Genomic DNA, 15,751 nt, shown 5'->3' on the forward strand with positions numbered 1-15,751 from the left:
AAACCGGAGTCTGACATTGGAGGGGTTATAAAGATAAACGAATCGGCGATTTAAGAGGGAACTAATGGTACCTCTGGATTATCATTTTCTAAAAAGTTAAACCGCCTATTTTGGTATGGAAGGTACAGATCTAAAATATCTAAGTAAGGGAAAAACAAGTTTCACAGATTGATATGGTAGTTTCAGATCTGCAGCGCGTTAGTAAACAAAACATATTCAGACCTAAGATACAGGTGCTTAAGCAGTTCCTCAGATCCAGATGAGATCATTTTATACAGAGAGGATGTGCTAAAAAGGAAAAAGGGGATTATAACTACGACCGCACGGGAAAATATAAGATCTAAATTTGCCATTTATGCCATGGAGAAGAACAGGGAAGAACAACTTCGAGCTTCGATGAACGCCGAAACCCTAATTGCGGATTTAGAGCAAGGAAAAGAGAAACTTACTGTTGCTGACGGAACAGCGAAGGCACGCCGCGTTTCTCTGGTACGTTCAGGTTGATGCAGCGGCCGGAGATGAGGTCGAGGGCGGAGCTTGACGACGGCGGCCGTGCGTGAGGGTCAGGTCCGCGCAAGGAAGAAGAAGATGCGAGGAGGCACAGGGGGAAAAATGAAAAGGACCCCCCCCCCCCGGTCTTATTTATAAGGCGAAGGGATAAGATGGCAAGCACGAGAATCGAGGAGCCCAAAAAAGGATATGTAACAGAGCTGTCGCCTCGATTTTCGAAGGCTCATTAATAAAAGTAAGGTATATACGGTTTTTTAATAACAGGTGACGTCATGGCGGTTTATTACGATATTGGAAGATGACGTCATGGCGGTTTACAAGGTTTATGCGAAGGCGCTAAAGGAGGAATTTTCCTAAGTGTTGAAGATTGACATGAACAGGTTCAAATCAATTTGGGGCCTAATGTTGGGGATAGTACTACTGAGTATAAACCGGCCAGGAGGGGCTGGGTTATGCCCATAAGGAGTTAGTCATATTTGAAGCCCATGAAGGCAAGGAGTATGGCACTTTATGGAGGAGATCTAACACGGAGGCCGAGGGCCCAAAGGTGGATTAGGGCCCGTAGACATAAACCGCCGGGTGATATGTAACTTGTGTTGTAAGATAAGAAAGGGTAGAAACTGAGCCGGACACGTTTATGAGCCGACCTCGGGATTCTGTAAACCGTCGGGCGTCAACCTATGTATATAAAGGGACGACCCGGGGGCGATTTAGGGAGAACAGACAACAACTCGAGAGCCAGGCATAGCGGATTCGCTCCCTGGTCATCGAAACCCTAGCAATTCCACAACAACTGGATTAGGCCTTTACCTTCACCGCAAGGGGCCGAACCAGTATAAACTCCTTGTGTCCTTTGTCCCGCTTTAACCCCTTTAAGCTAACCCATCGCGATGGCTCCACAACTAAGTCCTTTCACTAGGACATCTGCCGTGACAAAACCACGACAATCCCCATCCCCATCCCCCACTCTAGAGCGTCGCAGCCTAAGCCCGACTACGCTTCTCGTGGAGCTCGAGGAGCGACTGGCCCAAAAGAGGTGTATAGCGGTCTCTTCGCCCGACGTCGCCGAGGAAGCTGACGACCATTACTGGCGGCAGACACTACGCAGCGGGCTAGAGTATGCAGGCATGTCTCGTCCGCCGGCTACGACACCGAGGTCATTGACAGCGACGCCCTGAGGCAAGCTGTGTCACAGGTTAAGTGGCCCACCCCCAACCCCTCGGGTTCAACCGCCGTCGATCTCATCCATGGCCCCGCCGCTGATCTCCTCTGGCTCGCTATCAACAATTTGCCATTCTACATCGCCATTGAGCCCCTTTTGTCATTTCTGAAGGACACGTTCTGCGACGCTGGCTTGGGATGCACAGCTTCCAAGTCAGACCTCATCGACGGCGACCACGAGGAGGGCACCCTCTCCAGCTCTTCCAAGGGGAAAGAGCCCATCTGATCTTCCAAGGGGAAAGCGCCCGTCTGCGACTTCAGGGAGGGCACCCTACAGTCGTGCTCTTCCAAGGGGAAGGAGCCCATCTGCGACAACATGGAGCACATCTAGGGTCCGTGCTCTTCCCACGGGAAGGAGCCCATCTGTGACAAGTGAGGAAACCCATGATTTGTTTATTTCAGTTGTTCACAATGTGATGCTCTATATGTGCAATTATTTAATGTGCACTACATTTCATCAATCCAGTTTTAAACATACCGATAGGAATGCATATATTTGCTTGCTGTTAAGCCTGTTATAGCTAGCATATGCCTCTTTTAAAGTTTTTTGATTGTTCGGTTGTTTGTAGTTAGCATATGTTCAGTTTCAAATGCTATCTTTGGTTGTTCATAGTATGCCCTGTTTATTTCAGTTATTCACAACGTGATGTTCTATATGTGCAAGTTTGAACTGTGCAGTTCAATTTCATCAGTACCAGTTTCAACAATACCACTATGAATGACTACAATTGGTTGCTGCATCTTGTAGTTAACACGCCTTTCCATTTTTATTTAACCATAACCAGTGTACTTAGACCGGCACAATACCCGTTTGAATAACCATGTTTGCTTGTTGTTAAATGTTAGGCCTGTTGCAGTTAGCACACCTTTCCACTTGTTTTGCTTTACTAGCGTGATAAAACCTGCACACTGCAGCTATCTTTTGGAGATTATTTTGTCTGCCATGTGTTATTTTGGTTGATGTTCAGCCTGTTGTGCTTAACATGCTTCTTGATGTACCTACACAGGACAATTTTGGGAACGACTGCTGTTTTCCATCGAGGTTAGTTTCATCCCATGGCTTATATCTGCTCACTGATATCCGTAGCTGGTACCATACAGGCCGGCGGCTGATAAGGGACTAATCGGTGAGTCGGACTTTTAACTGAATATATCTTCAACCCATTTTTCCTTAGGTTAACTAGGGCCATATGTAATATATCTGAGGCTACATAGCAACATGCACTGTACAATCCTAGGCTACATAGCAACAAGGAAGAGTGTTACATTAATGTTCTAATGATGTCTAGATATACGTAGAAGAGCAGCAACAACACAGCATTGTTTGGATACTCAACTTAGCTAGAGGTCAGAGTTAGTTTCTAGCTCATTACTAACCCTGAACTAACTCCATCCAAAGAGTTGTTTGGATGCCAGGGTTAGATTGACAATAAATGCACTAGGAGAACTAGCTCCAATTAGCACCTCTTGGGTTGGATACTAGTTTTTTTGGTGGGTTATAGATGCAACTAGCTCAAACTAGCCCTCATGTTTATATATACTTTAGGGCTATTTGAGCCCAGACTAACTCAAACTAACTGTAACCCGTGGATATAGCAGCAGATAATTTTTAAGAATGAACTAAACTCCTTCCGGCCCATAATATAAGATGTTAATTCATCTAATATGTGAGTATATTGGATGCTATAAGATACTCCCTCCGTTCCTAAATATTTGTCTTTTTAGAGATTTCAAATGGACTACCACATACGGATGTATATAGACGTATTATAAAAGAGTGTTGTACTACATCATTGTGCAATTGCTGTTTAGCTTCTAATATTAACTTGGTGCTTTTAGGTACATATGTCATTGGTAAAGATCCGCGTTTCGACCCTTTCTGCGTATGGGGCAATGAGATATCGATGAACTAGCATCAAGTGAGGAAGTTGATAAAGATTGTTAGTAAAATGGATCCAAAGATGGCAATTAAACTATTTCTTTACACTTTATCCAAGACAACAACGAACTGTAGGATGGTAAGTAAGAACTCTGCAGCCTTCTTTTTACTACCCATATTGAGTTGTGTTAGATGACAATGTCTGAAATCTTATTCCTTTGCAGTGGTTGCCAAAGCAGTTTACTCAAGATTACCTCTCAAACTACATGATTGGTGGGCATGCAAAGGTTAAAGTATTTCTACCAGAACACGATGATTATCTAGATGTTTTCATGAAGACCGTGAAGGATGGGCGGTTGGCCATCACAAGGGGTTGGACTAGAGTCGTGCGTGCCTTCTGCATGGAGGAGGGCACAATATGGGCATTCCGCTTCACCTTGTTCAGCAACCAGAATATATTTCGCCTCTTTCTTTACCGTCTTTAATAGTACAAGTATACAACTGTAGTTCATCATTCTTTATTTGGTTCTTATGTAATTCTTGAACATATGTACCTATGAATCGAATAATGCTTGGTTGTTTGAACCTGATGGGTATGAATAAAGCTGTAACATACATTCAGATTCAAATCCAAATCCGCTACAATTTGGAAAAGCAGCAATTAAATTACGGTGAAATTACGCTCTACAGGTTGTTATGGCACACATGGTTGGTAAAACACATACGTTTGCGATATGCACCAGAATCCGAGACGGTTCACGGAGAGGAAACTTGTGCAAGCATGCACACAGTTGCTGTTTGCAAAGCGTGTGCGATGTCAGACAATATCACAAACGGTGCGGGCAAACTAAACGTTTGTGTTAGTTGCCTTATCGTACACGATTCGCAACCATGAACTGTTTCTGATGAAGTATGCATCGTAAACGTTGCACCACAGAATAGCGTGTGCGATAGTTGTCGTGTACGACGATGTTACGATGGTCCGACGTTTCGTAATCCTGTCCGACACTCGTACGACGATTAGCTAATCACTACAGGAAACAGCTATTTTGCCGTCTTCCATGGCGGACGGCAAAGGCACGAACGGCGGACGGCAAAGGCCTTTGCCGTCAGCCGCGGACGGCAAAAGGCTCCGGCAAAGTAGGCTACGGTAAACAGCTGCTTTGCCGTCTGCTTCCTGGCGGTTGACGGCAAAGGCCCTTTGCCGTCTGCCGCGGACGGCAAAGAGAGCGGACGGCAATAATTGCGCTGTCAGTCCGTTAAGTGGCTAACTGCAGGCGCCGCTGACGGCAAAATTTCTAGTGTCTTTGCCGTCCGCCGTATGATGTCATCTACACGTCACTAGATGGCAGGTTCTTTGCCGTCTGCCACTGATGGCAAAGTGCAGGTTCTTTGCCGTCTGCCACTGATGGCAAAGTCTTTGCCGTCTGCCACTGTAGGCAAACTGACCAAATGGGTCAGCTCCCAGGAAGCACAGTTGGCTGCCACGTGGCTTCTTTGCCGTCTGCGGCTGACGGCAAAGAGCCCGTTGCCGTCGGTGGCGGACGGCAAAGAGCCTGCATATTGGCTCTTTTTTCTGTTTTTTATTAAATCCAACAATTTTCATCACAAATATATATGACATATATAGATATATTTCACAGCAAACATATAAGATATATATGATATATATGACAACAATTTTCACAGCAAAGTGCAAACATATAAGATATCCATCCAACATGCAGAGTTCCATCATACATAGTTCCATCACATATGTTCCATCCAACTAGCAAGTTCCATCATACATAGCATAGTTCATCCAACTACCAAGATACATGCATAGTTCAACGATACAAAAGAAACAGAGAAAGGGATAAGGAGCACTCCATCTATGCAAGCTTTCGTCAAGTGAATGAAATCTGCAAAATGAAAAATAAGAAAGTTAGAAATAGGTGACTAGAACAAGAAGAAGACTAGAACAAGAAGAGTATGTCATTTATGGGCTAACTTACGTGAAATGGATCATATATGAGCTAACTAAGTTGAAATGGGTCGTTTATGCGCTAACTAAGGTCAAATGGATCGTTTTTGAGGTAACTAAGGTGAAATGGATCGTTTTTTAGCTCACTTAGGTCAAATGGATCATTTATGAGCTAACTTAGTTGAAATGGATCGTTTTTGAGCTAACTTTGTTGAAATGGATCATTTTTGAGCTAATTTAGTTGAAATGGATCTTTTTGAGCTAACTTTGTTGAAATGGATCATTTATGAGCTAATTTAGTTGAAATGGATCTTTTTGAGCTAACTTAGGTGAAATGGATCATTTAAGAGCTAATTTAGGTGAAATGGATCGTTTTTTAGCTCACTTAGGTCAAATGGATCATTTATGAGCTAAATTAGTTGAAATGGATCGTTTATGAGATAACCTAGGTAAGATGGGTCATTTTGGAGTTAACCTAGGTGAAATGGGCCATTTTAAAGCTAACGTAGGTAAAATGGATCATTTAGGAGCTAATCTAGGTAAAATGGGTCATTTTTGAGCTAACTTGGATGAACTGCATCATTTATAAGCTAACCTAGGTAAAATGGGTCATTTTGGAGGAAAAGAAGCTAACTCTAGGTCATTATGGTAAGCATATTGGAGGAAATAAAGCTAAGTCTAGGTCTTTATGCATTTGTTAAGCAAAACACTAGAGAAACTTACCGTGATCAGGGAGGTGTAGGAGCGGGGTGGCTAGTGCCGCTACCTGGAGAAGGATCGTGCGATGCGTTTCTGGAGTTAAGCTGCACCAAAGATCATTTCCAATGTCTCGTTAGCATTATGACACTCAAATGTTAAGACTAGCAAGTAATGTCCATTCAAATTAAACTCACCGTGCTCCCAGGAGCAATCACTGGCATCGGCGGAGCGGGCTGACCGGACTTCTCGCACACAGACTGCACATTTGGTTTTCACAACAGAGTCATACTAGTTAGTAATGAGACTCAAATGTTAAGACTAGCAAGTAATCTGCAGAAGAAACTTACCACAAGGAGCTCGTACATGGCCCTTGCCTGCATGTCATTCCGTGCCCTCTCCTCCTCCATCATCTTTCTCGTCCTCTCCTCCATCTCCCGCTGCCTCTCCGCCGCCTCCGCCAGAAGTTTCTCCGTTCTATCTCTCTCAGTCTGTATAGCAGCCTGCAACACCACTCACATGACCATTTGTAATCATTGATGGAAGCGCACACAATGTAATGGAGAAAGATAACTGAGTACGTATCACTAACCTTGATGGCGAGTTGCACTGGCCGTTCACGAGGCCTTATCTCAGGAGCGGAGCTCGACTGGCGCGCCTTGATCTCCGGGAGAGTGCTAGGACAACGGATAAGTCCATCTCCAATGGCTATGGAGCCATGGGACCTCCCGCCACCAGATATCATCACCAGCTCTGGATCAATGGGACCCTGGCTCGGGTTAAAGTCCTCCCCTTTCCTCGCCTTCCCCTCATCTCTATATCTCACGAGCTTGTTGTGGGAGGAGATGTTGGTGAAGTTGTTTGCATCATCGAGGTCAGACTGAGAGAAAGCCTTGACTTTCTTGAAAGAGGCAGTGTGGGCCATGGCATACAGGTCGTACACCTCTGGCACCTTATCCGCCTTATTGTAGCGTGCCTGAAAGAGAGAAACAATGAAAATTAGTAATTAAAGGGCTCAAGCTAGCATGATGAATGAATTGCATGAATCATGAAGCAAACCACATACCCAGTTGCGCCCGAACTGATATAAGTTGGAGCTGCCTTGATGGTGTGGCACACCTTCCATTTGGGCACGTTTGTCCTTGGCCTCGTTGTGGAGGGCTAGCCATTCTTTTGAGCACCACTCATCGACCAACACCTCCCAACAATCCATCCGATCCGCACACCATCTCGGAGGCGCCTAAGTTAGCAAATAGAAACTTGAGCGCTACGGCTAAGAATTACTAAATGAAGGAACTTAAGTAGAAGGCCTTAAGAATTACCTTCATGTACTGCTCCTTACTCAGGAACTTATCGCGGCACGCCGGCTTGGTCTTCTTGATACCACGCAAGGCGTAGTAGTCTCGAACAGCCTGCACCCGAGCCTCGTGCCGTAAGTTCTGGAGTAGGCGCTTGCAGACGTTCTGGATAACATTTGCCGCGTCCTCCTCGTATCCCTCCTCACACCTGTAGAATGTCTGCAATCAAATGAGACAATATTGATTAGTACAATTAATAACTAGCTAGTTGAAGATTTTGAAATGTGTAAAGGAGAAATTACCCAGAACGTCCTGATCACCATGTCTGCCCTCGTGTCGCACACGACACCGTCGATAATGACATCCGGCGGGGCCGGGGCAGCCACGTAGTGCTCCCAGCTCAACCCAAGCTCTGGAAGCCGACCCTCACCAGGCAACGTGACAAACCCCGGGAAGTTTTGCCGGCAAAGAACTCCAAGGACGGAGTTGGGCCGGCGGACACTATGATGGTGGTCCCAACCCCTGCAGCATGACAAGGCCAACGCATTAGTTATTTGAAGAAACGTGAATGCAGAAGGTACAAAAATATTAAATGCACTTACGTACCTCTCCCCATCAGGGAAAATCAACCACCTCTGCTCGCGGGTCGCCGGCACGGACGGGAGCCGTGTAGCACCACGCTGGTAGACGGTGCCACCCTCCTCCTCAAGATCAGTCGGCTCCCCGCCATCATCAGCATGGCCACTCGGCTCCTCGGGCTGATCCGGCCAGGTACCCCATCCGGACGTGTGCTCCTCCGGGGTCTCGTGGGCCGAACTCTCGTGGGCCGAAGGCCAGTCGACCCGAGGCTCGTGGGCCCAAGACCCGTGGACCGGAGGCTCGTGGACCGGAGTCCGTGTAGCCTCCTCCTCGGACGAGTCCACCCTAGCAGTCACGTGCTCGGGTGAAACAGCTGGGGGTGGCGGCGAGGAAGGCGCCGTAGCAGTCACCCTACCTCCTCTCCCGCGACCACGTGCCCCACCTCCTCTCTTCCTACCTCGTCCCCTGCTGGGCACCGCGGTCGACGAAGAAGGGCCCGGCGGTGTGGACATACTGTCCAGCAACGCTCGGCGGAGAGGTGCGTCTGGAATCGAAGACCTCAGACCACGCGCCGACGAAGAAGGGGCCTTGGCGCGCTCCCGACCAGCGCCCACCATCTTTCAACACCTGCCATGACAAACAGTAAACGAAATTAGTACAACATAAAAAAAAGACCGACATGAATAATAATATGTGTATCACTTAAGTGTATCATCATCAAGTACAACATTAAAAAATTTAATACCTGACACTACTAATAATCTCGATCAGTATCATCAATAAATGCATAATCATCATCATCACTATAATCAATGACGGGCTCATAGGGTTCAGTGGCATCAACATGTGGAAGGCCACCTTGACGTAATCGGTCAAGCAATGACAGGTCATCCGCAGCAGTAACCTCTTCTTGTTCCGGCTCTTCTTGTTCCTCCTCTGGGGTGATGTCGGATTCACTGTCGCTGTCTACTTCAATGTTTTGGGGTGAAGTATAGCGGTTCTTGAAACGCTTTTTGGAAAGACGTGTCTCTTGGAAGAATTCTCCTTCATATGTGTCTGGGTTAATGTGAGGTTCATAATCCTCTTCCTTTGGGGGAGATAGTCTAGCACGTGGCGGCACTTCATAAACGACATCCCAACCTTTCAGATTTGGATTAGTTTGGCAGGCCCACGGTAGATAGAATACTTGGGTCGCCTGTTGAGCCGTAATATAGACATCAGGAACATCTAAATGGGTGCTTTGGTTGATTTCAACTAGCCCTATATGTTCATGAGTCCTTCTAGTCTCCTTCGGCTGAAACCAATAACATTTGAAGACTACGACATTCGGTGGGTTTTCACCATAGAATAGAAGTTCATAAATTGCTTCAACTCTCCCATAATACTCGGTACCTCCTTCGCCGATAGCAGATACACAACAATTTGTAGACTTTCGGTCGGCCATAGATAGCTCTTTGCCATAGGTACGAAAGCGATACCCGTTGATGTCGTATTTGTCAAATGAACGGACCTTATAGTCAAAACCATTAGCGACTTGTCTCAATTCGGCGTCCATAGACTCTGAATTAGCCTACAAGTTTAATATGAAAGGATTGTTGCATTACGCACAAATTAGCGAATGAAACCGGGATAGCCGCCTACAAATTAGCCTACAAGTCTAATAGAAATTACCGTTTGTTTGAACCAAGAGATGAAACCGGGATAGCCGCCTCCTTGCTTTGCGAGAAGCTCATACTCTTCGACAGAATCCTTTTGGATCACCGCTCCATACGAGAATAAGGCGACGTATCGACTGTATGAAATATCCAGGAATAAGAGCAGTTCAAAGGAAATAGAAGTTGCGAAACTATGTACCGAGAACTTACTCGATGTACGGCCGCACTTCTATCAGGTTGTTGAAGATATACAACGAAATGGTCCGCCATTGTTCGTTATCCAAAGATACTGGATTTGAAACACTGGCTGGTGCGAGATTCCCTTTGAATAGGCTGAGGTTGGATCCACCCTTTTTAGGGTCGTCAGCATTGTACCGAGGCTTCGGATTATGCAAATGACGATTTTTGGCTTCGTAGTGTGCTGTCACGAAGTTTGCCGCCTCCTCAGTGATGAATGCCTCAGCCATCGATGCTTCAATTCTACGTTTATTTTTACATTTTTGTCGAAGCGTCTTCTGCATCCTCTCAGTTGGGTAGCACCAACGATTTTGCACGGGCCCCCCCAATCTTGCCTCGGTCGGGAGATGCAAAATCAAATGTTGCATTGGATTAAAGAAGCCCGGTGGAAAGATCTTCTCTAACTTGCAGATCAACTCCGGCGCCAACTCTTCCATTTCTTCTAGCACGCCAGGCGATAGTTCTTTCGCACAAAGAACACGGAAGAAATAGCTGAGTTCTGCCAGTACTAGCCATTCATCCTCAGGGATGAAGCCACGCAACATCACCGGCATTACCCGCTCAATCCATATGTGCCAATCATGACTCTTGAGACCAAATATCTTCAATTTATCAAGACTGGCTCCCCTCTGTAGATTCGCTGCATACCCATCGGGGAACATCAACTGCATTTTCACCCACAAGATAATTTCCCTCATAGCTGGCCTTCCAAGATTGAACCATGCCTTTGGCTTCGTCCAGTTCTGCTTTCCTTTCGGTTCTTTCATGTTTTGTAACGGCCTATCACATAGCGCCTCCAGATCGACTCTAGCCTTAGTATTATCCTTTGACTTCCCATCTATGCCGAACAATGTACCAAAAAGTGCCTCGGCGATATTCTTCTCAGTGTGCATCACGTCGATGTTGTGTGGGCAAAGGAGGTCTTTGAAGTAAGGCAGATCCCATAAGCATGTTTTGTGAGTCCAGGCGTGCTTAGAATTATACCCCTTGAAGTACCCTGGACGCTCTGGATCTGGCTCGAGAGCGTTTAACTGATCCAGGGTCTGTTGGCCTGTCAATGCAGGTGGTGCAGAGTTTTTGACAACTCTACCTCTGATGAAGTTCTTCTTGTCTTTCCTGAACTTATGGCGAGGATTCAGGAACTGTCTATGCATGTCGAAGCAAGAAAACTTGCGACCGGCCTGAAGCCAACGAAACTCAAGAGCTCCCTTGCATGTGGGGCACGGGAACCTTCCATGCACACACCAGCCAACGAATAGCGCATACGCCGGCAAGTCATGCGTCGAGTACATGTACCAGACACGCATTATGAAGTTCCGTTTGCTATAGGCATCGTATGTCTTGAACCCATTATCCCAGGCTTCTTGCAATTCGTCCTTAAGCGGTTGCATGTACACATTCATATTTTTCCCCGGATAGTTGGGCCCTGGAATTATCAACGTCAGGAAAATGTTCTTTCTTTGCATAATCTGTCCGGGGGGGAGATTGAGTGGAAAGACAAATACGGGCCAACAACTGTATTGGGCTGCCGTCATACCAAACACACTGAACCCATCCGTGCTGATGCCGACTCGAGGATGCCTCGGATCTGCCGCTTTGTCACCATGTAATTCATCAAACTTTTTCCACGCAACACCATCCGATGTGTGTACAATCATCAGATTCCCATCTGCATCTAGTTCGGTTCTTTTGCCCGTTTTGTGCCATGTCATCTGTCTGGCCGTCTCTTCGACCATGAAAAGACGTTGAAGTCTTGGTACGATTGGCATATACCGAAGAACACTAACGGGGATTTTGGTCTGTGTCTTCTCACCCATACCGTTGTCTACCACAACATACCTGGAAGACTTGCAAATGGGACAATAGTTCAAGTCCGCATAGTCAAGCCTAAACAAGACACATCCTTTCTCACAGGCATGTATCTTATCATAGGGCATCTTCAGTGCACGGAGGATTTTGTCCGACTGGTACAGGTTTGCAGGCATTACATGGCCTTTGGGTAGAAAGCGTCCAAATACTGTCATCATTGCATCGTAGCATTCTCTGCCCAAGTTGAACTGAGCCTTCAGAGCCATTACTTGTGAGATGGCATCCAACTGACAAAGCTCAGTGTGCTCATGGAGCGGACGTTTTGAAGACTCCAACATTTCATTGAAGGCCTTTGCAGATTCCTCCATCTCCTCGTCCGAATCCCGAGCATCATCAAAGTCTTGCACCATGTTTTCCATCCCGGTACCATGCTCGTCGGTGCGACGACGATCCACCTCAGCTCGGTCACGTTGGGCAGACTCACCATGAAATGTCCACACCGTATAATCGGGCGTAAAACCACTCTTCTGCAGGTGTTTGCCCATTTCAGCCTCTGTCCTCTTTTCCCAATTGCCGCACCGTAAACAGGGGCACCAGGTTTTCCTCTGGCCATTTGCAAATGCGGCTCGCACAAACCCCTTGGTTTTTGTGAACCATTCAGTGCTCCATTTGTTCTGACCAGTGTGACCGGTGTACATCCACGCACGATCACTCATCTTGACTTTCAGAGCTACTAGACACACAACAAATATATATATATATAATTCACCATGTATATATTCATCAGTTGATCTACTTTGTCAATTTTATTACGTCCATGCAACCTACACTCTAATAGGTAATGATAGGTCCTAATCCCACCCGAGTATGTTTAGATTGGGTTCATTTTCCCATGCTATGCTCCGGATCCTACGCAAAATTTCGGCAGCACCTCCCCGCTGTTCTCCTGATACACGTCTCTGCAATAAACAGAGAGGATGTGTACCCGGAGAACAACAGGGGAGGCACTGACGAAATTTATGCGTCGGATCCGGAGCAAAGCATATGGGAAAACGAACCCAATCTAAACATACTCGGGCTGTCCATGGATAGCGTTGGACAATTCGAAAGAATCAAGGTTATAAATATGCAAATGCATGCATATTTATAACTATGACGCTTTCGAACGGGAGACACATATTGGTTACGCATACTGATGATTCAAGACACATATATAGCTAGCTATCAAGTTTCATCGGAATAGATCAAATAATTAATGGGGGAGGAGGACATGTCATTTGTGCTCACCCACGAACGAAGGGGCAGAGCTCGTCAAACGCACGGCGAGGTCGTCGAACACCAAACCTCGCAGCGATGAAACAACTGCACATTTAAAACTACCCGATCAACACAATTATATATGATGTTTTTCATAACAAAATCGAAAGATATATGACCTAACTAATAATTCACAAATATATGACCCCGTCGGCTTCTGGAAGGCCAAAGAACACCTTTTCGGGAGGTGTCGGGGGTCGGGGTGTCGTGTCGGTCTCGGGGTGCCGTGTCGGGGTCGGGGTCGGGGTCTTCGGGGTCGGGGTGTCGGGTCGGGGTGCCGGGTCGGGGTCGGGGTGCCGTGTCGGTGTCGGGGGGTGTCGGGTCAGGCTCGGGTCGGGGTGTCGGGGTCGGGGTCGGGGTCTCGGGGTCGGGGTGCCGGGTCGGGGTCGGGGTGCCGTGTCGGTGTCGGGGTCGGGGTGTCGGGTCAGGCTCGGGGTCGGGGTGCCGGGTCGGGGGTCGGGGTGCCGTGTCGGTGTCGGGGTCGGGGTGTCGGGTCAGGTCGGGTCGGGGTTCGGGGTCGGGGTGTGGGTCGGGTACCGGGTCGGGGTGTCGGGTCGGGTGTCGGGTCGGGTGTCGGGTCGGGGTCGGGGTGCCGTGTCAAGTGTCGGGGTAAGGGTGGGTGTGGTGTCAGGGTGTCGGTGTCGGGGTGTCGTGTCGGTGTCGGGGTCGGGGTCTCGGGGTCGGGGTGTCGGGTCGGGGTGCCGGGTCGGGGTCGGGGTGCCGTGTCGGTGTCGGTGTCGAGGTCGGGGTGTCGGGTCAGGCTCGGGGTCGGGGTGTCGGGGTTCGGGGTCGGGGTGCCGGGGGTGCCGTGTCGGTGTCGGGGTCGGGGTGTCGGGTCAGGCTCGGGGTCGGGGTGTCGGGGTCGGGGTTGGGGTCGGGGTGTCGGGGTCGGGGTCTAGGGGTCGGGGTGTCGTGTCGGGGTGCCGGGTCGGGTCGGGGTGCCCGTGTCGGGTCGGGGTTTTTTTTCTTCTTTTTTCCTTTTCTTCTTCTTCCTATTCTTCCTCTTCTTCTTTTTCTTCTCCTCCTCCTCTTCTTCTTCTTCCTTTCCTTTTTCCTCTTCTTCTTCTCCTCCTCTCCTCTTTTTTCTTCTTCTTCTTCTTCTTCTTCTTCTTCCTCTTCTTCTTTTTTCTTCTCCTCCTCCTCTTCTTCTTCTTCCTTTCCTTTTTCCTCTTCTTCTTCTCCCCGTCTCCTCTTTTTTCTTCTTCTTCTTCCTCTTCTTCTTTTTCTTCTCCTCCTCCTCTTCTTCTTCTTCCTTTCCTTTTTCCTCTTCTTCTTCTCCTCCTCTCCTCTTTTTCTCTTCTTCTTCTTCTTTCCTCAAACTAAACTAAACCTAAAACTAAACCTAAAACTAAAACTAAACTAAAACTAAACCTAAAACTAAAACTAAATCTAAATCTAAACTAAAACTAAAACTAAAAAGAAAAAAAACAGAACAAAACATAAAAAAACAAAAAAAAGGGGGGCTCACCTGGGGCGCAGGGCCGGTGGAGGAGGCCGGTGGAGGAGGGGGCGGGGCGGTGGAGGAGGCGGCCTGGGGCGGCGGGGGGGCCGGGGCGAGGGGGTCGGGGCGGCGGGGGGCCGGGGCGGGGCGGTGGAGGAGGCGGCCTGGGGCGGCGATGGGGCGCGGGGCGGCGGGGGCCAGGGCGTGAGGGGGCCGGGGCGGCGGGGGGCCGGGGCGGGGGGCGACGGGGCGGTGCGGCGGCGGGGAGCCGGGGCGGTGGGGCGACGGGGCGGCGGCGCGCGGAGGGCGGCGGCGGCGGGGGCGGGGTGGGAGGAGAGAACGGCCGGCGAGGAGAAAGTGAGTAACGGGCGGGGGGGTACGGGCCGTTAGGTAGTGCCCTCTTTGCCGTCCGCCTCTCTTTGCCGTCCGCTTTTTTGCCTCTTTGTCGTCTGCTAGCGGACGGCAAAGAGGTGGCCCGTTAAGTTTTTCCCAAACGGGCGGGGGGTGGGGGCCACCTCACTCTTTGCCGTCCGCCAGCGGACGGCAAAGATTCTTTGCTGTCCGCTGGCAGAGGGCAAAGAGCTGGCAGATGGCAAAGAGCTTCTTTGCCGTCTGCCCTTTTCTTTGCCGTCTGATTTTGGGTAGCTGATGGCAAAGAGCTTCTTTGCCGTCAGCTAGCAGACGGCAAAGAGCTGGCAGATGGCAAATTAGCTGATTCCAGTAGTGAATCTTCTTAACGGTGAACCGTTTGTGATGGGCCGCACATCATACACGTTCTATAATAGTGAACTGTTTGTGATGGGCCGCGCATCGTAAACGTAGCACCACAGAATACCAACTGCGATGGCGATGCGAGCAGAAACGAGTAGGAATACTGTAGGGGCCCTATCCCCGACGTTTTCTGGGTCGTCTGGGAAGGACCCCCTATCGCCCACACTCACTTGGTGACGGTTCCAAATGCCGTCGCGGAAAGGGGTTTTAAACCGTTTGTTTAGGACCAACGCGCACCAGTGGGAGCCAAATTTGGTTGCATTGGGGGGGTCTAGGAAATGCATATAAAGTTGGGTAGGTCAGAAGGCTCTGTCTGAGAGCACGCTATTTCTTGACATCCTTAAAATGACCTCAATTTGTTATGGCCTTGTACGA

This window comes from Triticum aestivum, chromosome 5D, assembly GCF_018294505.1.
Source record: "Triticum aestivum cultivar Chinese Spring chromosome 5D, IWGSC CS RefSeq v2.1, whole genome shotgun sequence".
NCBI lineage: Eukaryota > Viridiplantae > Streptophyta > Magnoliopsida > Poales > Poaceae > Triticum > Triticum aestivum.